We start from the raw sequence: 26,767 nt of genomic DNA, 5'->3' as shown, positions 1-26,767 counted from the left end.
GAAGGTGCTGACCTACTTGGGTAGCAAGCTTCCTGGAAGTTCCCTCTTGAAATCACTGGCCCAGTCCTTATCACTAAATATGTACATGCTCTACTGCATTATAATTATACACACAATTATACATATAATATATACATATTATAAAATTTCATAAAAATAGAAATTAAAAATGAATGAGATAGATGAAATTATATTGGACACTACTAAAGTCAACAGGAAGTTGCTGGAGTGTATTGGTTATTGAAAGATCCACTCAGATTTACAATTTCAAATGTCTTTGGCAGTTGTGTGAAGGATGGGTTGAAAAAGGGGAAAAGAGCCCCTTCTCGTTGAGAGCCCAATGAGGCAGTTGTTTCAATAGTCTAAGCTAATAGTTATGAGAACCTAGGCTGTTGAAATAAAAAAGATGGAGTCAGATGGGAGAGAAACTGTGATTGTGGAAATTGCCAAGGTCTGACAATTTATTAAATAAGTGAAGTGAGTGAAAGTAATGAATCACTGACTGTGAGTTTGCAAATAAATGATGGTGCCCCCCATAGGAGGGAGATAGGAAAGTTTATAATGAGATATAGTCATGTTATCTAGGCCTGCTCATCCTATGAGATGTATCATATACCACCCAAAATGTAAAGGGAAGTAGTATGGGCTCTTATTAACCAAGGCATTGCCCTAAAGCACAGAACTTCACCTGCAATGGAGCAAAGCTCCAGTTACCAAGTGATCTGGTGATTACTTGGATCTGTTGGATATTTGGAGGGACAGATTTCTCAGTGGAACTTTCACAGCTGTTGCTATAAGTGAAAAGGTGTTGGTTAAGTTGTCATTGTCCTGAGGAGTCTATAATTGGTTGAAAAAAGGAAAATGGGAGTTGGAAGTGGAATGAGAGGTCAATTAGGAGGAGGGTCGGAGGATAACAATAGGTGGTTATATTCTAGACAAGCCCCACTATTGTCTATTCCTCAAAGACACCTCCTTTTTGACCAATCCCACAACAGTTCGGGTCATGTTGGCTCCTCAGGCTATCTTCCTTGGTATTTTTGAGACCACTAGCCTAAAAGAAAGAATTAGACAATAAATAAGGGTCTTTGAAGTGCTTCTCTGTACCTTTTCTTAAATATTCTTTTAACTGAAACAATTGTGGTTGGTAGCTGCTAGTTTATATTCAAGTAAATATATTGACATGTGATAAATGATATTACTATTCTCACCAGAACTATTAATGTGCTGTAATATTTGAGTAAAACTTATTCAATGCAATTCACAAGGGGAAACTCTTCCCTACACAAATACAGTAATCAATAATGGCTAAATCAGCTGAAATGCTGACAGTGCAAATTTGGAACAGAGAAAGAGCATTAGAGAAGTTGACGTTTCTTCTGGCAAACTAAACTAGACAATGACAAACCGAAAATGCCATTCAAGAACAAAGGGTTAATAAGTAAGGGCAAAATTAAATCGAGGAACTAATCAAGGAAAAGTTGTCTGTCACTGGTCTTCTGGGATGCATTTTTCACCATTGAAAGGTTTTTTGAGTTGTGTGCTTAGCACTGAAGGGTGACTTTGTAAGGGTATGATGCTTTTGGGGGTACAACACACACATTCCTTACTCATACTGATGATACTCAGACTGATGGGGTAGGGGTTTAGTAAGGAGAGCTCTTCTATTTCTCTGAAACTTCCATTTTATTAAATGTACTTTATTAGACATTGTCCTAGATTGCCATTGTAAATGTGTGCCTGAAGTTACTGCTGTAATTTGAGGAAAGGAAGCAGTTCAATGACTTTAACTACCCTCAATGAGAAAAACTCCTAAGGAACTCAGATAAGTGTCAATCCTAGTGAATGAAATCTTTTATTTCAAGAGGTTGTGGGTGGTGTTTTGGCTTTTTTTTTTAATCACATTAATCTACCAGTAAATAAAATTTAAAGGCCTCCTATGTTTAAATAACATTAAGGATCTGCCTTAAACTAACAACTACCAGGAAAATCAAAAGGAAAGGCTGACAATATGATCTGAACAGAGGAGTCTCTCACATTCAAAGTGCAGACACGTGCCTACATAAACCTCAAGTGACTTCTTTGTGAAATTCCTGGAAGGAAAGGGAAAACCACAAGAAAAGTCGGTGTATAGCCTGGAAAAGGAGATACTAGATTGTTTTAATATATTCTAGACACGATAATTCTGTCAAAAGACAACAAGATAGAGGAACATTATAGGACTAATACTCTGTCTACACAAACATATATCACTTTTGAGGGGAAGAAGTTGATGAAAAAATGAACCCCCAGAGCAGTTATATGAATTCAACCCAATCTTTTGGCTTCCAGAATGGTCTGTGTGCACAGGAATAGTACATATTCATACAGAACAGACATATTCATAAACAACTTTTTTAAAAGGCCACATTTAAAAAACCCTATCACCACAGGTTATTGCTACTGCGGCTAATCTAAAAGTATAGTTGGCTTGTCAATCACACACAGGAAGCTACCCACTGAGTACTACTCAGCTTCTTGAGTAAAACTTAAGCCTGTGTTTTAGGTTAGATGGGATAAATACATGAGAAAAAGCCTTAGCAAAGAATAAACCCAAGTACATATTGACTCCTGCTGAAATAGGCGATGGTATGGCAAGTTTAGGAGAAGCAAACCTATCTATATCCCATCAATCAACTTATCTGATCTCCTGAAACAGAGGTGGATTAAGAATGAGGTTTTGTTCATTACCCTTAGAGAGGTTAAGGAAATGTGGATCATTTACCATATTCCACTCACCTGTAACACACTGTTTAGCTACTCCCAGATTCAATGGAGCAATAGCTTTTCAACTTCTAGCTGGCAAATTACTTTATTGCTAGGCATACCTGAGATGCATAAATCAAAGAGCAAAAATATTTAATTAAGTTGTGAAATAGCATAAATAACAAAGGAAAATAACAGGTATAACATATCCATATAGAAAGGGATGCAAACACCTATATATCCGCTTGCATATCCAGGTGAGTTACACTCTAATTTTGCTTTCATTTCACTGACTCCCAAGACACAGCCACTTTAGAATTCACAGTTCTGGTGGGAGATAAAATGTAGCACTATCATTCAGTACTTCTTTGGGGTGGCTGGAAAAACAGAAAGCTCTGGCCTAGGTTATGGAATAATCATGGACCAGATGTAATGAACCACTAAGATTTGTGGATGCTTCCTCTTGTTCAGTCATTTTTCAGACATGTCCAACTCTTTGTGATCCCATTTGGAATGTTCTTAACAAAGATATTGGAGTGATTTGCCATTTTTTCTCTAGATCGTTTTATAGATGAAGAAACTGAGGCAAACTAGATTAAGTGACTTGCCCAGGGTCATACAACTAGTAAATATCCAAGGCTTGGTTTGAACTTACAAAAATGAGTCTTTCAGACTCTAGACCCAGTGTTCTATCCCTGTATCCACCCTTTGTGGATACTATGGCTGGATTATTGCAAGGAGTCATCTTTTTTCTCCCTACTTCTGTCCATGTTTTGCTTCCTGTGCCTGCTAGTGCTACCCACTACTTTTTATGCATGATCCCCGTGTTTTTTTTAGATACCCTGACCTCTTCATGTATCAGAGTTCTTACCTAGAAAGGTCATCTGTAAAAATAAGACAAACAATAGAAATACTTGACTACATACTTCAAACGGTATTTGTAAGGAAAGCTGTTTATAAATATGAAAATTCTACTATAGGAAAGTTAGTTTTTATTATGAGTAAAAATCAAATGACAATTATGCATGCCCATTTCAAGGATTTATTTAAAAATCTAGACTCTAATATATAGGATCAGAGCTAGAATTGGAAGCAGTGATAGGTTGGTACGTGTTTAACAACCAGCTATCTAAAAAAAATGAATTTATGACATACTTTTGATTTAATCTGAATTATTAACATTTCTTCTATTGCTTTCTTTTAAGTCTAGACCATCAGCAAAACAATAAATCAAATTCTGATTGGTAGCATTTACTGATTACTGGTAACAACTAGGTGTTTCAGTCAATAGAGTGCTAGGTCTCAAGTCAGGAAGACACCTCTTTCTGAATTTAAATCTGACCTCAGAGACTTACTACTGTGTCATTTTGGGCAAGTCACTTAATCCTGTTTGCCTCAATTTCCTCATCTATAAAATAATCTCAAGAAGGAAAAAGTCAACCACTTCAAGTCCCCTTTGCCAAAGTTGGACGTAGGGAAAACCAACTGAACTGAAGTGAATACCAAAGTGTAAATGCTCATGTTAAAAATTTAACAAATGACTACCTCTCTTGAACAACTCTGAGTTGGCTCCAGCACAACCACTGTCCAGAAAGAGGCCTTAGAGATGATCAAGTTCTGCCCACTCATCTTACTGATGAAGCCCAAAATACCATAAAGTTATTTGCCCGAGGTGACATAGGTAGTTACAGAAGAAGGATTTTAACTCAGGTATTTTGCATCTAAAGGTAGAAAAAGGTTTTACAGTGTTCTAGCCTAATTTTTAAAAATTAATATTTTTCACACTGATATAGCTTAGGAAACATTCATCTAAAACTTTGAAAATGGTTATTTGATATAGAACAGAATGTTAATTCTATTAATTATTTAGGTACAGCTCGGGGAGAGTGGATGCAGTGCTAGAAATGGGGAAAAGATTTTTGATTCCCTGTGATTATTGAGTCTTGTTATTTCGACCTTCCTAATATCTCTCTTGTATGATCTCTTTCTTCTTCAACATTGCCCCCATCCTGGTAAAGGCCTTTATCACTTCATTTCAAATATATACACAAATATATGTATATAATTTTCCAGTTACATATAAAACTTTTTTTATATTTGTTCTGTGATGCTAAGTGAAGTGAGCAGAACAAAGAGAAAATTGTACATAGTAACAATAAAATCATGTGATGATCAATTATAATGGACTTGGCTCTTTTCAACAATGAGGTGATTCAAGGCAATTCCAATAGACTTGTGATGGAAAATACCATCCCCATCCAGAGAGAAAACTAGGAAGACTGAATATGGGCCCAACATAGTATTTTCACCTTTTGTTGTTGTTTGCTTGCTTTTTTTTCTTTCTTGTGTATTTTTTCCCTTTTTTTGCTCCCATATGACGAATATGGAAATACATTTAGAAGAATTGCATACATTTAACCTTGCTTTCTTGGGGAGGAAGGAAAGGAGAGGAAAGGGAGAAAAATCTGGAACAAAAGGTTTTGCAAAGTTGAATATTGAAAAATATCTTTGCATGTATTTGGAAAAATCAAATGTCATTAAAAAAAAAAAAACAAGCAAACTGTGAGTTCCAGATTCTCTCCTTTCTTCCCTACCCATTCTCCTCTCACCTTGAGAAGGCACATGTATCACCTCATATCTTAACTCTTGCAGTAGTCTGCTGACTGGTATCCCAGCTTCAAGTCTCTCCTTTATATGCTCCAATCTTTCCTCCAATCTATCCTCTACTCAGTCATCAAATAGATCTTCCTGAAATATAGATCAGACCATATCATTCCCCTTCCCCTTTTCAATAAACTCTAGTGTTTATTGAACTTCGAGGATCAAATAAAAAATTCTCTGTTGAGCCTATAAAAGACTTCGTAACCTAGCTCTTTCCTACCTTATCTGTTTTTTACCTCATCTCCTCCTAATACTATGCAATTTAGAAATGTAGGTCTTCTTAATATTCCTTAGTCATGTCCTGACTTTTTTTTTCATTTTCCGTGGTTGTCCCCCCCATGCCTACAATTCTTTCTCCTCATCTCTACCCCCAGACTTCTGTGATTTCTTTGTAGTCTCACCTATTGATAGAAGCCTTACCTACTTAATCTTAGTGCCTTTCCTCTGAAATTGCCTTTTCCCCTACCATATATCTTATTTGTACATAATTGTCTATATTCGATTATAAGCTTCTTGAGAGTAGGAACATTTTTTTGCCTCTCTTTATATCCTTAGTATTTACCAGTGCCTGTCACATAATAGGTCCAATGCAAGTTGACTTAATGATTGATTATAGTAAATGCCAAACTAGACACATTCCTAGTGATGTCAAATTAAGATTCCAATTTGTAACTTAATTTGTGATAAAGGAGTCAGAATTGACTTTTGAGTTTGGAGAGAGTGATATCTTCCCTTTAACTTTCTACATATGTAAGATGATATAGATAAAGTGAAGTGGTATGACATAGTGTGTTAATGAGCAGGATTCATGTAAGAAAATCCAAGAAACCAGTCAGTGAGGTATGATAGAGAATGTTGATATAAAAATCAACTGAGAAAGGTAAGCAATACTATCATTTGAACATGCTACAAACTAGTCTGTCAGAAAGAGGAAATAGATGAGTTCTAGAAATTGGTTTTAAAAAAAACTCAAAGACACAGAATGTGATGTTGATAGAGGACTTCATTTATCCAGACATTCATCAGCTGTATTTCTTTGTCTGACAAAAGCAGAGTAGTTAATAATGTTGTGGCTTTCTTTTGGGAAATTGCAAAATCTTTTTATTGGCCCTAAGCTTCCCATGAAAGCAAAATTCCATTTTTTTTCAATACTAACATTCTACCAGTATTGCTATACATCAATATGAATGTAACTGCCCCTGAAGAATGAATACCACATAGAGGGCATGGGACAGGAACACAGTAGTTGTGAGCAGACAGCAATCTATAACCAATGAAGAACTCTGAAGGACAAGTCTAAAAAAAATTATCAAATATATGATAATAGGCAGGGAAAATAGGCTGACCTCCTGGTAAGAATGTGGGATAAAGGGAAGACAACATGAATGGTCCATTGGTACCCTCACAATGTTAGAAAAAAAATAAACAAGACTCGTAACATATTGGGCTCCCCCACCTCATGGTGAACTTTTGGGTGGACTCAGACAGGAGTTACATTAGGTGGACAAACAAGGATGGGTTGTCTGTATCACTGAAAGGAACTCTTACATTGAGATCACAGATCCATTTGAATCTTGAATAAATATAGAAGCTAGAAAGAAAAGTAGATAAAAGAGGTCAAATACAAAACAAAAAAAAAAAACAACAAACATGGCAGACACCTTAAGAACAAGTTCAGTAATGATATAACCCAGAATGAGCTAAGACTAGTTATGGCATACAGAGAACAATAAAAATGGGCTTATTTAAAGCCATTTTGAGGAAAATAGGAAACTCAGACAAAGAATAGGACTGCTGTTCAAGTTACTTGGGGTGATACAGAATAGAAAATCAGTCTCTTTTTTTACTACTAGAAATGGCAGAACAAAATTGTTAAAGTTGAATTGATCAGTAGATAATAAGGATTTTTTTTGGTTGGATTCAAGTAATCAGGTCTTCATGAACTATATCTCAGGACAACTAGCAGATGGAATTGCTGAGTCTTTGCTCTGTGATCTTTAGGTCATAGAGATAGGAAAGATGCCACAAGCCTAAAGAACAGTAACTCTTGTCCCTATTTCCTAAAAAGTCCCATTAAATCTACAGGTTTAGAGATACCTGGAATGTCCACTATTCTGGTGAAATCCAAAATATACATCCATCAGGGTACAGCCTCTCACCAAAGAATCCATCATTCAATAATCATTTATTAATCACTTTGCTACGTGCTAGATATTGTGCTAGGCATAGGGGAAACAAAAACACCCTGAAGATACTTGCCTGTATATTCTCAGCTTTGCACAGATGCTCCAGACTTAGAGGGGCAGCAGGGGAAAGCAGTCTAGACTTCTTCTAGTGAAAAACAGAATTTAATCTTTTGATTTAGCCCCAGAGAATTCCAAAACAGTGGGCAAGTTAATTCTAGGATCCTGAATTATTCTAATATAAAAAAAGAAAGTTAATAAAGTCCCCAACATTTCTTGAGAGACCTCTGCCTCTAAATATGGTGATGACCAATTTCAATACAATTGTGAAAAGTGAAAAATACACTGTTGTAGTCCAATGTGGGGAGGATATATGATAACAAATGACCCAGGTTTCCACAGCATACTCTGTTCATTGTTTCACATTATTTTGATAGCTTTAAGCAATAGCTAAAGATGTAGGACACAAAGGAATTTGGGGGTATTTTCCATATAATTTCAGTCAACTTTCCCTGATGGACTTGATTTCTTCAAGTTTCCAGAAGAATTGTCAGATAACCATTTCTTATGGTATAATACAGTGATAGAATAGTAGAACATATGCTGGGCCTGGAGTCAAGAACCTCAGACACTCACTAGCTGTGTAACCCTGAAAAAATCATTTAAATTCTGTATGCTTTGGTGTCTTCAATTGCAAAATGTGAATATTAATAATATCACCTACTTCAAAGGGTTACTTTGAAGTTAAAATGAGTTATTTGTAAAAAAAAAAAAAAAAAAAAAAAAAAAAACTTGGTTAATAAAGCAGTTAGTGCATAATGGCATTTAAATACTTGTTCCCTTTCTCTTCTCGCTACTGTCTTAAAACATATTCTTGAGATTTTTTTAATTTTTTCTTCAATGTTGAAACATTTCAAGGTACTATATGTTTAGTTTCCATTCTTTAAAGAGATAAATACTTTGTGTAAGGCACTATGATAAATACTTTGTGTAAGGCACTATGCTAAGAACCATGAAGGAATACAAAAATGAGTTAAATTCAGCCAACCTATGTCTTTAAGGAAGTTATAATAATGTAATAGATAAGGAATGATAGACAAGCCATAAATTGAAATGGGAAAGTATAATTATAATTTCCTCTTCTGTGAAATAGAGGTAATACTTGAGAATTCTACCTGTTTCTATAAGAAAAGTGATTTGCAAACTAAGTACTACAAAAGAGTTTTTGTTATGACTATTATTTTAAATTCCTCTTTAATATTAACAATAATATGCCAATGATAAATAATGTACATCATTTATAATATAGATTAGTTACTTATAAGAAATATTATTAATAACAATTACAGCTTGCCAAAAAAAGTGATATGGAAATTCTAAAGAAGATATTACATTTAGCTTGGGAGGAGAGGGAAGAATGGGGAAAAAAAGTTTTCTCAAAGAGATAACTTTTAATCTGAACCTTGAAAGCTAGATGAGACTAAATTTGTGGATTAGGACAGGGAAGTATTACAAATGAAGTGGACAGCATGAACTGAGAAAGCCAAAGTGACCAAATATCTGATCATTCTAAGTGGCATTTAGGTTTTGTGAAAAGTAGTAGTGGGAGATAAGCTTGAAAAAGAAAGTTGGAGCTAGCTCATGGTGAGTTTTAAAGAAATCCAAATTTTATTAAATAAACAACTGAAAACTATTTAAGATTTTGAAACAAGAGAATGCCTTAATCAGAGAGCCAAGCTTTAAGAATTAATCTGACATTGGTGTGCAGTGAATTAAATGGTGGAAGAAAGTTAGGAAATTAATACATTATGGTAACTAAAAGGTAATGAAATTCACCTGATTTCGTGTAGAAGTAGACTAGAAAGAAGAAGAAAATACAAAAAAATATATTTTCAGAAGTAAAATTTACATGGCTTGGTAAATGATTGCATGTTGAATGGATGGGCTTGAGAGAATAAACTATAATCCAGCAGTTTCAAATCTGTGTGACAAAAGAGGATGTAATGCCATTAACAGAAATAGTGAAAATCAGGAGGAAGAATTAAATTTTGGTGGGAGATTATTGCATTCAATTTTAGACATATTAAATTAGTGGTGCCAGTGGGAAATCTAAGTTTATCTATTTAGCAATCAGAAATGGGGAACAAGAACTTAAGAGAGAAGCTGTAGATGTAGTCATAGGGAGGCATCTATATAGACATGATAGATTCTGCTTGTCAGAAAGTTACATTCATCTGAAATACAAGCTGAGAGAAAATTAAGCTTTCATACTCTGAAATTATCTGGACAATCATCTAAATTATGTGTAGACACAGCCCTTCTTTGTGTTTGTCTGGAAGATATCTGTTAAGTACAAAAATCTAAAATGAAGCCAATGTAATCAAAGCCTTGAGTTCACATTTACCATCCAATTCAATCTTTGTTTCAAGTAATGCTTATGTTATTTTAAAAATTATGTTGTGTTTACTCAGGAGACTTTCTCCACTCAGTAAATCAAAGGCCGTCAAAGAATAAGAAAAATACAGAGACTAGTTATAAAAACTAGCTCATGCCCACATGTGGAGGGTCTAAAATAAATTAGAATGAGCCTAAGGGAAAGTAAGATAGTAAATGAAAAAGACATGAAACAACCTTTGTTACTTCCTTCAACTTTCTTTTGGTTAGGTTTATGTGGGAAGCTATGATTAGGTCTCCATGCTTATGACACAATTTGACAGGGATTGACATTTAATGTATCCAATTTTCTTGCGCTGTCTTAACAATGAGTAAGTGGAAGACTGGTATTTATGAGCCCCCACTGTGTCATCGAGACAATTCAATTCAACAAATGCTGGAGGCAGGGTGGTATGCTGTTAAAAAATAAAAATAAAATAAAGCTTTGGATTTGAAATCAGGAAATTTAGATTGAATCATATGCTACTTACTAGCTACATGACCCTGGACCTCAACTTCCTCTTCTGTAAAATGAGGCTGTGGGACCAGATGATCTCTGAGGTCCTTTCTAGCTTTAAATCTTATGATTATCTTTAGCACATTCCATATGTAGAAACTTTGAACTAGATATCAGTGGAAAGTCAAAGTTTAAATATTAAATGGTGTCTGACCTTGTGTCATTTATAATCCACTAAAGACATAGAAAGTTGAAGAGGCTATTTTGATATAATTCAAATCAGTTATAGTCATATATACATACATGCAAATATAAATATCTATGTGGGCATATATGTAAATATGTGAATATATATGCATTTATAACTCTACCATCCATCTATCTATCTATCTGTCTGTCTATCTGTCTGTTTGTCTGTCTATTTGACCTGTGATTTTGTTGGTATAGGGAACTATCATTGAAGAAATTTTTCCTTCTGAATACATCAACATTTCTTTCAACTTAAAGTCTAAGCACATTATCTGGGGTATTGGAAGGATTGGTCACTTACCCAGAGTCACATTGCCAATATGTATAAAATCCTGACCAGGAAGCCACTCCCTATCTATGCCATGCCTAAATATACTATACATATACTCATATATCACATACACACATGCATGTATCTATATTGATTAAGCTTTGTCTGAACCTAAAATAGTAAAACCTAATAAATTTACAAACTCAAGTTTGTTTTATACATATTATTGTCTCATTTAATATATTTTAAAACTGCCTTATACAAGTACCTTCTTGCAGTCATCTGAGGACAAATAGCACATAGTAACTAGTGTTGTTAGATTTGCATATATCTTTCTTCTTTTCTAATATTAGAAGATAGAAGAGTCAGCTAGATAGCACAGTGGATAGAACACTGGCTCTGGAGTCAGGAGGATATGAGTTCAAATTTGACATCATTTGACTTGATACTTACCAGCTGTGTGATTCTGGGGGAGTCATTTAACTCTGATTATCAAGGGAGAGAGAGAGAGAGACAGAGAGAGACAGAGAGACAGACAGAGAGACAGACAGAGACAGAGAGACAGACAGAGAGAGAAAGAGAGGGAGAGAGAGAGAGAGAGAGAGACAGAGAGACAGACAGAGAGACAGAGACAGAGAGACAGACAGAGAGACAGAGAGAGAAAGAGAGGGAGAGAGAGAGAGAGAAAGAGAGAGAGAGAGAGAGAGAGAGAGAGAGAGAGAGAGAGAGAGAGAGAGATTTAATTAAGGACCTTGTCCCTTTAAATTGAGGCTATTAGTATTTTGTCATTATAAGTATTTCCTGTTTATTGTTCCTGGTTATTAATTGTCCAGAGCAAGGCTTCTTAACTTTTATTTATTTACTTATTCATTTTGCATCATAGACAGCCCACAGATAGTCTGGTGAAACCTAAGGACCACTTCTTAGAATAATGTTTTTAGATGCAAAAAATAAAATACATAGGATTAAAAAGAAAATCGATTAAATTGAGATAGTTATCAAAGTTCATAAACCCCAGTGTGAGAACCTTTGGTCCATAGTATGTAAAAATAACTCACATCTATACTGTATAGGGCTGGGGAGTTGGCTTGGCAAAATGGACTTATGGTATATCTCATCTGAGTCTTATGAGTTGTAACTGCAGTTATTAATGATAAAAATCAATACTGATCATCACATAATTGATAGGGCTCTGGCAATTCATACTTATTTTTCTGGATAGCTGTGGCAAATATGAATAACTGTAGCCACAAAATCTCAGGTCAGGTCTCTATAGTACAAAACAGAATGTCAGCAATTTCCTAGAGAATTCAGATATATGCCAAATGGTATGTAGATTCCTTGGCCATGAATGTTTATTAAATAACAATAACAATAGCTGACATTTAGATATTGCTTTCATGCACAAGATTATTTAATCCTCACACCAACTCTACATGGAAGCTGCTATTATTATCCTGTTTTGCAGATAAAGAAACTAAGCTTTTAGGTGATTTGGCCAGAATGGTACAGGTTAACTCAAGTGCCATGTTGTCCAATGTGCTTTGTTGCTTCCAGCTGTAGCATAGTGATTTGGAGGAAAGTGTGAGGAAATTCATAGGATTTGGAAGAGCTGGATTAAAAACAAAACACCTGCAATGAAGCTGATACATATAGTCACTCTGATTGATTTCACCAAATTAACCAGTCATTTCAGTAGAATAAGTGGTTCAACTAATTTTTAAAACTTAATCGACCAGTTATATTACTGAACCAACTTGCTATTTTATAGACAATGTCATAAAAATATTCAAGGTGGTCAAATGTCATAGTCCACTGTAAAAAAATCTTTTTGATAGGAACTCAATTAGAGAGAAATTTGCTCTTAAATATTGCCTAGGTCTTTGATATAGATGTCTTGGTAAGTGAGTGACTAGGTTTTTTTTGGCATTTTTTTCAGTTTATCAAATAACTCTTTTGATTTTACTTTTTCCAATGGCTGATCTCATTATAATTTACATGTCTTTTCAAAAGATTTTCTCAAGAACTTGAAACATATTCTAAAAGTTTTGAAAGCGCTAAAATTAAAATCAATCTCAAAGAAGTTCAAGACATGTGTTCATTTGAGTTGAGCTTAAAGACAGTGTGATCATTTAATTGAACATGATTATTAGTAAATGAAGGGAATACTAAGTGAAAAGAACTCCATATTCATTTAATAGTTATTATTCAAAAACAAAGTGTTAATAAAAGTCAAAGGATGGAGGCTTACCATCAACACAGACCTAAGCATTGCCTTAGTCCCTAGAAATTCATACCCAACCACTCATCATTAAGTCATTCAAGTAACTTTTACTCCCTAAGATTTGTTTGCTTTTCTGGAGAATGGCAGTAGTCAAGAGGAATATGGTGTGCCGGTAAACATTTAACAACCAGATCCCAGAAAAGTCTAGTTTAATCTGCATTACCATTTTTCCATCCCCTTTAAAAAATCTAGACAATCAACAAAAAAATGAATAGAAGGTTGTAGCTTTTGACAGTTTCTGAGGTGTCAGTGCTCACACTGAAAGTTCAATGGGCTTTAGCCAACCCACACCAATGGACTCTAACATATCTCTGAATATAGGAAAGGGTGGGAAATGATAAAGGAGGGAAGATTTAAGGAATTGCAATTATGCACTCATCTATTTGTGTCTGTGGTGAAACAGAGTTATGGAATTATAAGAAGGTCATTGCAAATTTTTTTACTCCCTACAAAATACCCTTCTCCCCTACTTTGTCTTTGGTATCACCTGGCCCACTGCCTGTGCAATGGATTCCTCCATCTCTACTTGACTAACTAAGCAAGAATGAAAACCTATCTTTCCTGTCTGACTAAGGCATGAGTATTAGAATTTTACTAGATAATTAAACAGGAGAGTCAACTATAATGCAAATAGTATGAATACATAGACTTAGAATAAAAAGTCTTGGTTGCAGTTTTCAGATCTCCAGCTGACTACAGCTTCAGCTGTATGATCTTGGGCAAGTGACTTAACCTGTGTTTATTCTATCGTAAAACTAGAGTTTGGGTCTAGACCAGAGATGTTAAAGTCTGAGCCATGAGGCTAGCAAAACTCCAGAGTGAAGTTATGAACCAGAGTAAAATGTGAATGAAAAATGTTTTAAGAAAATAAATAAAAATACAATACAATACACAAAAATATTAATTTGTGATTGTCTATAATATGCAGCGATTCATTGGTTTGAATTGACACAACTGGACAAGATGATTTAAAAATTCTTTTCCAGCTCTATATGTATAATTTTGACTACATGGCAATTATTTAGCAGCAACCTGATAACCAATTTCAGTGATGATCAAAAAGAACAAATACACCAAAAATTCAACAGGAAGTATTTAGACTAAAGACAAGAGTTTCCCATCAGATGAGGGTTGCAAAATACTGAGGAATATTGTGTCATCTTCTGCCTATACATGTATAAAATCCAGGATGGCCTACCAAATGGACAATATTAGGACCATGATACTCAGGATTTGTTTGTTTTGTGAAATATCAGCAGCACAATAGTTGGTGCAGACTGGTTTATTATTGTAATCTATCCATGGACATCAGACAAATATTTGGTGGTCGTTAGTTTTATTTGTATTAGATTGAAATCATTACACTGATACTGTATTTGGAAAATTGCCAATGACATGTCAACAAGACTTACAGCTTGTCAGCAATCAGTTGCTTATGATGTTTGCCTTATATATTTCTTTCAAGAAAATTAATTGAGATTTATAGTGATAAACCAGAAAGGTATGAATCTATATCCATTTCATATATAACCTTTGGGAGAAGGGCAGGGAAGACAGGAACCTAGAACTATGATTTTAGCAGTACCTATATAGAAAGCTTCTAGTAAGATAATTTCCTCTACTATTACAGGTTAGCAGCTATTATACAGTCTATGGTCAAAATGTAGGAGTGAGGACTCTTTTTTTCTGCCAAGGGCCATTTGGATATGTATAACACCATTGGCAGGCCATACAAAATTATCAACTTATAGCACTCAACCAGTGGGAGACTATTATACTCAGCTTTCAGCTCATCATCACCTGCAGTTATCTTAGCAAATGATTTCAGGGGATCTTATACTAAATGTTCCCCATCCCTGTCTTAGAGACTTACCTGAGAGAGAAGAAATCAAATGATTTGTCTGAGACTGAATAGCCAATATGTGTCAGAAGCAGGATTTGAATGTGGACTGCCAGGATATCCAGTTCTCTTCCCATTACCCCTTCAGTAATAAGCTTTTTTTGCCGAGGCAATTGGGGTTAAGTGACTTGCCCAGGGTCACATAGCCAGGAAGTATTAAATGTCTGAGGCCAGATTTGAACTCAGATGCTCCTGACTTCAGGGCTGGTGATTGTAATAAGCTTTGAAAATCTTTTTGTATTATCCCTTTTAAGACTCACAATTTGTGAATTGTGTATCATGCGTATTATTCTCACTTTACAGATGGACTATTCACAGAGGTTAGATGATTGTCCCATTGTTTCACAAGTAATAAATGACCACATAACCACAGTGATGATTATTTTTTGGTCAGAGCAATTTATAAAGAGCATTGATCAATCAACAAACATTTATTAAACATCTTCTATATACCAGGCATTGCATTAGATATTAAGGATACAAAATCAAAAATAAAATGGCCTTGTTATCAGGGAGCATATTACATTCTATGTAGAGAATTATGTTCATGTTTAATTGAATACTTTGTGTCTGAGAGTAATCTGCTCTGATCATATTTGGAACAATGTGTTCATTTTTGGAATCCCTAAGACAGTAACAAGCCAGAGAGTTATACTAGAAGATAATCAAGATAGTGAGTGATATCAAATGATGAAACTTTGAAACCTGTAGGAATTCTGTCAATGCAATTACCAATCAGGATTCTGGAACACTGAGGAACTGGAACAAGTTACCCGCTTCCTAACAGAAAGATGATAGACTCAAGGTGTAGAATAAGACATACAGTTTTTGGTCACAATCAATGTAAAAAATTTGTTTCACTATTATGTATATGTGTTTAAAAAAAAGCTTTTTTTGTCTTTTTCTTTCTTCTTTTCAATGGTGTGGTGTTGGAGAAAAAGTCCTGTAGTTATTTCCCTTGAATTCACTCTTTGACAAACCAACTTTTATCTTATTCTCTTAAGTATTCTGCATATACTCTCTTAAACTTTGCAAACCATCTTTGGCTTGATTCTATCAGTCCAATTTGTCACAGCAATCCTAGTCCCTGCATATGTGAAGGGTACTAGCAAGGCAAACATTTATAAGTGAGCCTGGTTGTATTTTGCCCTCTTTTATCCCTTCTGTCTAAATACAGGGTATCCCAAAAGTCTTAGCACAGTTTTGAACTTTAATAGTTTTAACTTTAAAAAAAAGCTTAAAGCTAAACAATTTCTAGATACTATTCTTATTTAGATTGTTTCAAAAACTACTATAACTTTAAAACTGCGCTAAGACTTTTGGAACACCCTATATTAAATAGTTTTAGCAATCTGGGATAGCAGAAATGGGAAAAATTCTATAATTGAATATTGAGTGGAGGGATATCTTGATAATGACCATTGTGTTCAACTGCTCTGAGTAGCATACTATATATAAACCCAGTCAAACCCTCTGACCCCACTTCATTGCAGGTTAGCAGTTTATTTGTAACTTAGGGTCTTTAAAAGTTGCTCAGGATATTGATAAGTTAAATGACTAGACCATGATCACATAACTGCTATGTGTCAGAGATAAGATTTGAACCTAGATCCTCCTGCCCCTAATGCCAGCCTTCTAGCCCCTATATTTCACTTGGCTTCTCTAAACAGATGTCTACATAGATATATGAGTATACATATATGTATACACAAATGTATACATCTATATTTTTACAGATACATAGATACAAAAAGAAGAAAGTAGACACAAAAATACTTAGATAGATAGATCTTTCATTTCATAGATGTGGCTATTGCCTCCAGTGGCAAAGATTATAATCTATCTATATCTTATTATCCAAGTCCTCCATCAATTCTTTACCAAAAGGTCCACCTAGTATACCTGGATCTTTTCCTTCTGACATTACATGGATACCAGTAGAGTATGTGAACTTTCTGCTAGTTATTGCTTGCTCTTAACCACATTTGTCAGGTATATGTCTTTCTGATAATATTCTTCATATTATTTCTCCTATACAATTTTTTGTTGGTAATATGTCACAGGGCACTTATATCCACACCTACCTCTCCATTGACCTCTGGGTGACCCATAACTTTAATTCTTCAGAAACTGTGATATTCTGTGACTTGTGGCCTTATAGCATTACTGGAAGAATATTGATGTTAAAAAGATGGGCTTTTTTTTCCTCTCAGGGAAAGGGATTACTCTATAAGAACATTGCACAATTTTCTAAAGGCAATCAACTTTCTCTCCTCTTCCTATATATGTATATATATTTTATATGGTCAAGTTCCATAAATAATTATATATAAACAATATTTGCATTCATATATGTTCCAAATGTTTTTGTACCAGAAATAGACCCTATTTAATGATGTATGGGTTTAAGTGGACTTTATTTTAAGTGGGCCACCCTGTTTATATAGATTTCATATTATATATATACATATAAATATGTACATATAAATTTCCATAGCCAAAGGAAAAGGTTGTATTTTATGGCTTAAAATTACATTTCTTGGCTCTGACAACATGGTAATAAAATCTAACTATTTCCAAGTATAAGAAAGATGGAAAACACTCTTTAAAACATCTTAAATAATAATATTGAAGTCAGTCCTACATTCCTTTTGCATAAGTAGCTTCCATTGAATTTTGGGGGAGTTTTGCATATATTACAGCCAACCGATCGGACATAAACATGGCCCAAATAATTGATTATCAACTTTTCTCTGAACTTTCCATCCCACTATCCACAATAAGATGTTCATATATGCATTAAAATACAAACTATTAAAAATAATTTATTTGTGTTTCATCTTTCCTATATCTATTACCTAATAAAACATAATTATTAAACTAACCCTCCCCAGAAAAAGGAATACTATCTACTTATGTGTTAGAAGAAAATGATGATCAAAAATTACTCAACATTTTCTACTGAGAATCCATTTGACATTCTGTTATATTATGGCTAATGTCAAGATTAGTTTTAATACTAAGCAAAATGGGTATTAGTTTTACAGCTAATTTTGCTCATTAACTGGACTTAGAGAAGGGTTAGCACGTACTTGAAGAGCAACCAATTTCTGGCTTTTAATTATACCAATTTAATTATAACAGTGTTGGGAATTTCGTTTGGTACTTCCCAGACTATTGATATTATCCAGCAACACTTGGCATTATCTAGAGTTTGGACTTTTGCAGTAATATTATATCTAGATTTTGACACTACTGATCATGATTATTATCACATAAAAACCTGGTTAGCAGGTTGAGTTTTGTCAGCTTATCCAGATGTATTACAGGTACATTCAATGATCAATTGCTGTGATCATTATTTTGGATGCATATAATGAGTCTGGTGAGGGCTAAGTAGAATTAAAGGACCTACTTAAAGTATGAAGCCCAAGTCGGGGTGATCACTTCAGTCTAGGTTACTGTAACAGCACAGAACTAGGGAGAATATCTAGTTACCAATGTTACAACTCTCACAAGTCAATAAAAAACTAGTAGTAAGTTGAGTCAAGTAAGAAATAAGTATTGTAGTGACAGACTACCAATACAGTTTATAATAGACTAGGACTAAGCAAAATTCAAAGTCAAATAATCTAATGGCCACCAAATTTTCAAGAAGGCAAGAATAGAACATATTTTATACACTCAGAAAAAGCCTGTATTATCTGAATATAAACAAAGTACTATATTCTTAATTAGAACTTAATTCTAATAATACTTAATTTAAAAAATTAATCCAATATTATATTCTGGGGGGAGGATGTCTTCCAGTATCTCCAATGTATTAAACCTATATGGTGAAGGTTAGAGGAAGAGACAAGAAATCTTTGATTGTTTGGAGGGATCCTAACTTCTTTGATATCAAAATCTTTATCTTTAATGACATAGTTTCTACTTGAAACCTATTGCAGGGATTATAGAAATGGAGACTTAGTTAATGATGACTAGTGGAGAACCATATTCACTGACTTTTCAGTGTTCCACTATTTTAGTTTAGCTACATACAGAATTGGTTTGCATTTCATTGGGTCCCATTAAACGGTTTAAGCATTTCATGTTCCTTTAAGTTTCATACCTAACTATAGACCAATGAAGTCCCCCTGCATCCCATAATTTCACCAGTTTTCTTGATATACCAAGTATTTAGGGATTTATTATGTGTCAGGCATTGTGTTAGGTATTGTCATTAAAATACCAAAAAAAAAAAAAAAAAAAAAAAAAAAAAAAAAAAAAAAAAAGAAGGAAGGCAGGAAATCAAGAAGGAAGGAAGGAAGGAAGGAAGGAAGGAAGGAAGGAAGGAAGGAAGGAAGGAAAGAAGGAAGGAAGGAAGGAAGGAAGGAAGGAAGGAAGGAAGGAAGGAAGGAAGGAAGGAAAAGAAAAGAAAAAGAAAGAAACAGTTTTTGTCTTCATGGAGTTTAGATTTTATTGGAGAGAAGTGGCATGAACACCAGAAAGAAAACACAAAATATATACAAAATCATTTTCAGGAGGGCAGCATTAGCAATTGGGGGTGTGGGTGGGGGATTGGTTCAGGATAAGCTTCTTATTGGATCAAACATGAACTGAGCAGGGAAGGAAGATAGGAATTTTATTAGATGGAGAGGAGGATGGAATACGTTCTAGGTATGAGGGAAATCTTCTGCTAAAGCAGAGAATGGATTTTATGCACAGTGAACATGAAGTTGACTAGTTTGGCTGGAACCTAGGGTATGTAGTAGTAAGTAATGTATGATCAATTGCCCTAGCCTCATCTTTGCCTTAGGGGAAAGTCTACAAGGAATAAACTTCAGGAAAGGGCTTTATGTTAATCATCATACTGATCACTAAAGAAGCATCATCCTTGAAGGGTAAACATCTTGATGATGAAACTCATTTATTAATTAATGCCAATAAAGCCGTTTTTACATAGCAAAATGCTTGATTTCTGCTTTAAGGATAATGAGAAATGTATTATCATTTAATCCTAAAAACTAACTAAAAAGAATGGGTTCCTGGTTTTAGGACTAGAATGAATCTTAGTAATTGTTAAATCCAAGCATCATATTTTACATATAAAGAAAATTTGTTCTATAGAGGTGGATTTGCTGAAGTTCACAGAGATAGTAAACTACAAAGATGGGATTAGACTTTACGTGTAGGTCTTTTCCCATCATACCCACTTTTCTTCCTACCCACCTTACCTTATTATTCAGTATCCTTTCCAACCTTTTCCCTGCCATTACAACCTAAGAGTCCTATGGCCTCTTAAGCCTTACCCAATTTGATAACCAAATTCAAGCTAAAAGTATTAAAGACTAATTAATGATGGCTTAATGCATTGCCCCTCACAGATAGTGACTTCTGGTTCTTCAAACAACTAATCAGCAAGAATTTTTTGTCAGCTTAAAAGTTTATACTATGTGCCTAGGTTTACAAGAGAAGTTTAAGATATAATTCCTGCTCTCAATATTTGTTTTTAATTTGCTGAGGAAGATGCCACGTATATGAGGAAAAAAAGTAGAGCACAAGATAGTATATGATAAGTTGCCAAATATGTGACACATAATGCACCCTCAAATTTATGAGTAATGAGGAAATTAGAAATTCTATGGGGCTGAACCAGTGGAAAAGATATTTTCAGGGTGATAGACCTTTCCCAGTACCCATCAAGTCATACCTTATAGCTGCCCTATTCTTCATATCTCTAAAATTATTCCAGACACTGACTTCCTCTCAAAAGGTTCATACATTTACTAATGGCAGAGAAAGATGTCTACTGGTAATAATAGTCAAAATAGCTAGTATTTATATATTACTTTAGGGGAACTAGCTGGTACGATGGATAATGTCAAGCCTGAAGTCAAGAAGACTCCTGAGTTCAATCAGGCTTCAGATGTTTATTTAACTGTATGATCCTGAGCAAATTTCTTAACCCTATTTGCCTCAGTTTCCTCATCAGTAAAATAAACTGGAGAAGGAAATGACAGACCATTCCAGGGTCTTTGCTAAGAAAACCCCATAGGCTTTATATGTAGAGTCCAACACTACTAAACAACAATAATATGATTACTTTAAGGTTTACAAAGCACTTTTACATATATTATTTCATTTGATCCTCACAGCAACCCCAGGAAGTAGATATTATTATCATGCCCATTTTATATATGAAGAATTTGAGGCAGACATAAGCTAAGTGACTTTTCTAGCCAGGAAGTATTTGAGGCAGATCTTTTAACTTTTTAACTTTTTACCCAAGCCTAATATTGTATTTACTATGCCACTGTTACCTAGCCCCTTATTATATCAATGGCATGATATTTTCACAATCATTGTATACTTTAGTTCAACTGAAGAAAAAATGTTCTAAGAATTATTGCTGTTCAAAAAGTAGAAAAAAGAGTGCTCCATCACTATAACTGCTTAAACATACTGGATAACCACTTATGGAGGGAGGATAGAATGGGTTTCTTCTTGCACAACCAGGAGACTCTTTGGACCAGATAACCTGGAAGAGTCTACAATTCTGTCACTCTGTAGTGAGGTCATGGAACAAAGCAAAGTTAATCACTGGGAAGATCTAACCCAAGACTTGTCCATAGAAGAGAATGAGCTCACCAGCTAAAGGCTCATTACCTATAACATAGTAATCATGAGCAAAGAACTAAAATGTCTTTTTTTAAAGTATGTGAATTTTGACTCCTTTAGCCTAGTTCACCAGTTACTTAGTTCAAAAAGCATTTATTAAGTCCCAGGTACGAGGTAAAAATTTAGAGATACAAAGAAAGGGAAAAAATGCCTTGTTTTTAGGGAGCTCATATCTAATAACCAGACTGCACAATACTATGTACATACACAATGTACAAAGTGTTTTGTTGTTCAGTTGTGTCCAACTCTAGGTGACTCCAGTCTCCATGGAAAAAAACCTGGATTGATTTGCCATTTCCTTCTCCAGTGTAAATCTCAAAGAGAAGGTAATAGCAAAGCAGAAGTACTGGAAAGGCCTCTTGGATAAAGTAGCATTTAAGCTGAGTTTTGGAAGAGTCAGGGAAGCCAAGGAAATACAAATGAAAAAGAAAGAGTATTCCATGCAAGGAGGACACTAGAGAGAAAAGGCAAGGATTTGGGAAATAGAAGTGTCATATATATAATATACTAAATAGGCCAGATAGTATACTATAGTGTACTTGGAGGTGAGCAGAATGTAAAAACAATGATAAGTTAAGAAGCAGATAAACTACAAAGGGACTCAAATATTAAACAGGGAATTTCATATTTTATCATAGAAAGAAAAGGGAACCTTTGGAGTTTATTGAAGTAGGAAGCATAATAATTTCAAACTTATGCTTTTAAAAAAATCACTTTAATAGCTGAGTGGAGGATGGGTTGGGATAGAGAGAGACTTGAGGCAGGAAGACCAATCATAAGGCTCTAAGGAACATCCAAAATTCTAGTATTAAGAATATTATGATTTCAGAACAGTCTTAAATTCAGCAATGGAAAGAAAGATGGTGAATGTAATTAGGCTGCATCATAACAAAGATTGGCAAGAGAGAAGTGATATAGAGGAAATCTTCAAGGACATACATGATTAGGAAAAGATGTGACTGCAGATAGCATGAGGGAGGGGACAATGACATGTGCAGCCCACACGCTACTCTGGCACCCATTAAATAGGAAGAGAGTCCCAAAGGTTTCTAGTCCATGGGATAGATCTTTTATGGGGAATTAATGGAAGTCCATAGACAAGAGTTAGGCATGATGGAATACCACAGATGTGATGGTGTAATTTCCATTGGCTGAAGATTACATAATAGTACTAAGGTTTAGATATAAATTAATAATAGTTTTCTAATGTGGCTTACAAAATGTCTTTGGGGAAATCCCCAAAGAAGATTTTAATAAGTGTTCTAAGCAATGGAAAGATTTCACTTCAACAAGCATTTATTAATCCCCACTATATATCAAGAATTGGGTTAGATTTTGGGATACAAAAACAAAAATCAAAGTCTCTAGCCTCAAGGTGCTTACACATTAGGAACAGAGAAAAATAAACATATAAAGTAATTTCCAGAAAGAGGGCATTAACATCTGGGGAAGGAGGAAGAATCAAATTGGGTTTCTCTCTCATCACCCCTAGCTTCATCCAATCTGGAGTCTAGTCTTGTTTTTTCTGTCAATGCACATATTCTTATCCTTCTCTCTTCTAACATTCCCTCATCAGCTCATACCAGGACTATTACAATAGTCTAGTGGTTGATCTCCCAGCTTTTTCTCACTCCAGTTCATTGTCACATTCATTTTCCTAAAGCACAGGTCTGACTATGTTACCCTCTCCTCTAATATTCAATAAACTTCAATGACTCTCTAGACTTCTAGGTTCAAAAAGAAGTTTATATTTGGTGATCAGAGCCCTTATAATTTAGTTCCTTCCTAACCTTCCCTTCTTGCTGTAGCTCAGTCACACCCATATACTCTATAATTCATGAATCCTAACCTCTTTGAAGTTCCTTTCAACTTTCTTGAATTCCATCTCCCCACTTGGGTTATTTTCTTGTTTCTCCATACCTGGAATTCCTCCTCAGATAAAAATCTCACCTTCTGTAAGAAGTCTTTCTTAGATGTTGCAGCAGAGAGAGCACCAGCCCTGGAGTCAGGAGAACCTGAGTTCAAATTCACCCTTAGATACTTAACACTTCCTAGCTGTGTGACCCTGAGCAAATCATTTAACCCCAATTACCTCGAAAAAAGGAAGAGAAAGAAGCCTTTCCTCATTCCCTTTAATGCTAATGATTGCCTTCTGTTAATTATCTCAAATATATCTGATGATATCCAATATGCCTTGTTTATACATTATTATTTGATTGCATGTTGACACCCTTTATTTGACTGTGAGTTTTTTGAGAGCTGGTATTGTCTTTTTGCCTAGCTTTGTATTTTCAGTGCTTAGCCCAGTGCCTGACACATAGTAGGTACTGAATAAATGCTTGTTGACCAAAAGAGCTATAACAGTATAGTGCTATTTTTGTATCTCAGATTAATCTGGTTTTAACAGATGGTAAAATAGTTTCTGGCAGAAAACATTGGGGAATTACTGGCCTTGTAGAAATGACTGGCCATCCATATGTTTTTGTGAACAGAAGAAACTCCTCCTGTTTTTGCTTTACCTCCATAATCACAGGGAATTAAAAGGAAGAGGGAAGGGGGAACGCAATTATATATTACCGGCTGTATGTCAAACACTGTGCTAAGCACTTTACAAATATTATCTCATTGTTGTGATGGTCACAACAATCCCGTGAGGTAGATGCTATTATTATTTCTTCTTTACAGATGAAGAAACTGACATGAAAAGAAGCAAAATCAATTTCCCAGAGACACACAGCTATTAAGTGTTTGTACCAGAATTTGTACTCAGGAGTCTATACTGATTCTTAAGTTTTGTGCTCTGTCCACTACAACATCTTAGCAACCTCAAAAGTCTTTTGGTAGAGAAGAGGCAGTGTGGTGAGAAAGACACAGTGGTGGAATATGGAGTAAGAAGAGCAGAGTTCAAGTCCCAAGTTATCACTAACAAGGTATGTGATCTTGACCTTTGATCCTTTACTTGTAACAAGATGGTGTTTTCCTAGACCTCTCCGAGGTTCCAGCTTTAATATTCCATTTCCCCCTCATCAATCACTTATGAGTTAGTGTCAGTTTAAGCATTGTCTCCCCTCTCTCTGCAGGCATTTGTACTTTCAACTTTATCAAAGAACTAAAGATAGATTTCATACCTCATCCCAAGAATTTCCAGATTCATTAAAAAAAAAAAGGCGGGAAAGATATTTACAGAAGACCAAGGTCTTTTTGCATCATGTAAACATACCACACAGATGGCTAATAATAGTAAACATATATAATATCTATATAGTGCTTCTACCCTTGTGGCAAGAGCTGTGGTAATAGCTTTACAGATATTATTTCATTTTATCCTTATAACAACCCTAGAAGGCAGGTGTTTTTATTATCCCCATTTTGCAGATGAGGAAACTGAGGCAAACAGCACTTAAGTGACTGCCCAGAGTCATAAAGCTAGCAAATGTTTGAGTTCAATGAGTTTGAACTCAGATCTTCTAACTCTAGACCTAGCCCTCATGGGACCACATGGTGGTCTCAACTACCTATATCAAAGCCTGATCTTGACTTTCTCATTCATCAGCCTTATTCTTATGCATAAAATAAGCTCTCTATATGAAGCAGGATAAGAAACTGGAACAGGCAAACACTCATTTTAATTACTGCCCAAAGATTTTTTGTGTTTCAAGAGTGAAAAGTAACTGGAGAAATTGCTTTGTTTCAGATAACTTCAATTAGTCTTTAGTTATAGAAAGTTACAATACTGGGAAATAGTCTGGAAAGAACTTCATTTCTGTTAAGCCCAGATAACTATGGCATCACACTCTCCAAAACTCAGAATAGGAATAAACTAAAAGAGAGACTCTAGAAGTTTTCAGGAGGAGTGGGAACAAAAGAACCTAGATTTTGAGTAAGAAATTTATAGTATGGACATAAAAAAGCTTTTAAGAACAGATAAAATCAAATATAATTTTATTTATATTATTTCATTTTTCACTTGATCGTGGCTTATATCTTGCCCATTATTGTGTCATTTGTTTCCAAACTCATGTTTTCTTTCTTTATTGCTAATTTTTTTTCCTTTCAGAACATCTTAATTTCTCAGTATAACTCTCTTTTACCCAGACAGATAGCTTTTATAATAAAAAAGAGGGGGAAAAGCAGCTTGGTTTTAACCAAAACATCAACCAAATCCTATAATGCCACACTCCTAATATCTCACTTCTGCAAAGAACATATTGACCATTCTTTCTTCTTTGAGATCAAGTGTGCCAAACTATTAAGTTTTCTATAAAAATTCCATTAACTGGAATGCTTTGTTCAGCAGAATTTTTGGTTGGCTTAAAGTTAACTTCAAAACACTTCTTCATTCCTCTCTTTGAAATTCTTCTCAACTGCATTACTATGATTCCCTATATTTAGGAAGATAGTATGCTGAAATTATCTTTCTTGTCTGAAAATGTTACCCTTGGTGATGATCAATGTCAATGAGAGGTGCTTAAATATAGAGACTTTGGGGAAGGAGAGCACTAGCAGTGTGGGAAAGGAAGAATGGATCAGAAAATATCTACGTATTATAGAAGAAGGCATATGAGGTTTGCAAAGGCACATGAGGCCTGGGAGATGAACTATTGAGTTCAGTTGATTTTATATTAACCTGTTCCCTGAGAGTTGTTTTTTTTTTTTGAAATTCCATATATAAGCTTGTTTTCTTGTGATGTCCTATGAAATGTTTCATATAATAAATACTTTGTTAAAACTGAGCATTCTGACTAGTTTGATTGTGTTTAAATCTGAGCACTGAATTTTAAGTTACTAAAGGTCTGGATTTGAGAGTGGGTTGCAGAATGTACATTCATTTCATTTAACCTAAGTCAGGTTAACCTAAGTTAACCTAAGACTTAGGTTTTGGGTTTGTTTTTTTTCATGTCAACTGAGAGCAATATTTGCGTGA

General features: G+C 34.8%; 1 protein-coding gene across 2 annotated transcripts in view; it reads left to right on the top strand.

Annotated features, from left to right (window-relative positions):
• ESRRG (estrogen related receptor gamma) overlaps positions 1-26,767 on the top strand; it is a 654,372-nt gene that overhangs the window by 9,294 nt on the left and 618,311 nt on the right. Inside the window, exon 1 of one of the 2 annotated variants that reach the window (XM_031937373.1) lies at positions 24,423-24,773. The exons of the other annotated variant lie outside the window; for it this stretch is intronic. The gene's annotated coding sequence lies outside the window, so the exon portion shown is untranslated. Of the gene's footprint in view, positions 1-24,422; positions 24,774-26,767 lie in introns of those variants that run through there. 2 annotated transcript variants of the gene reach the window in all.

The sequence above is a fragment of the Sarcophilus harrisii genome, chromosome 4, assembly GCF_902635505.1.
Source record: "Sarcophilus harrisii chromosome 4, mSarHar1.11, whole genome shotgun sequence".
Lineage (NCBI taxonomy): Eukaryota > Metazoa > Chordata > Mammalia > Dasyuromorphia > Dasyuridae > Sarcophilus > Sarcophilus harrisii.
Note: the sequence above shows the minus strand (reverse complement) of the source record. Positions and strands in the feature narration are given on the sequence as shown.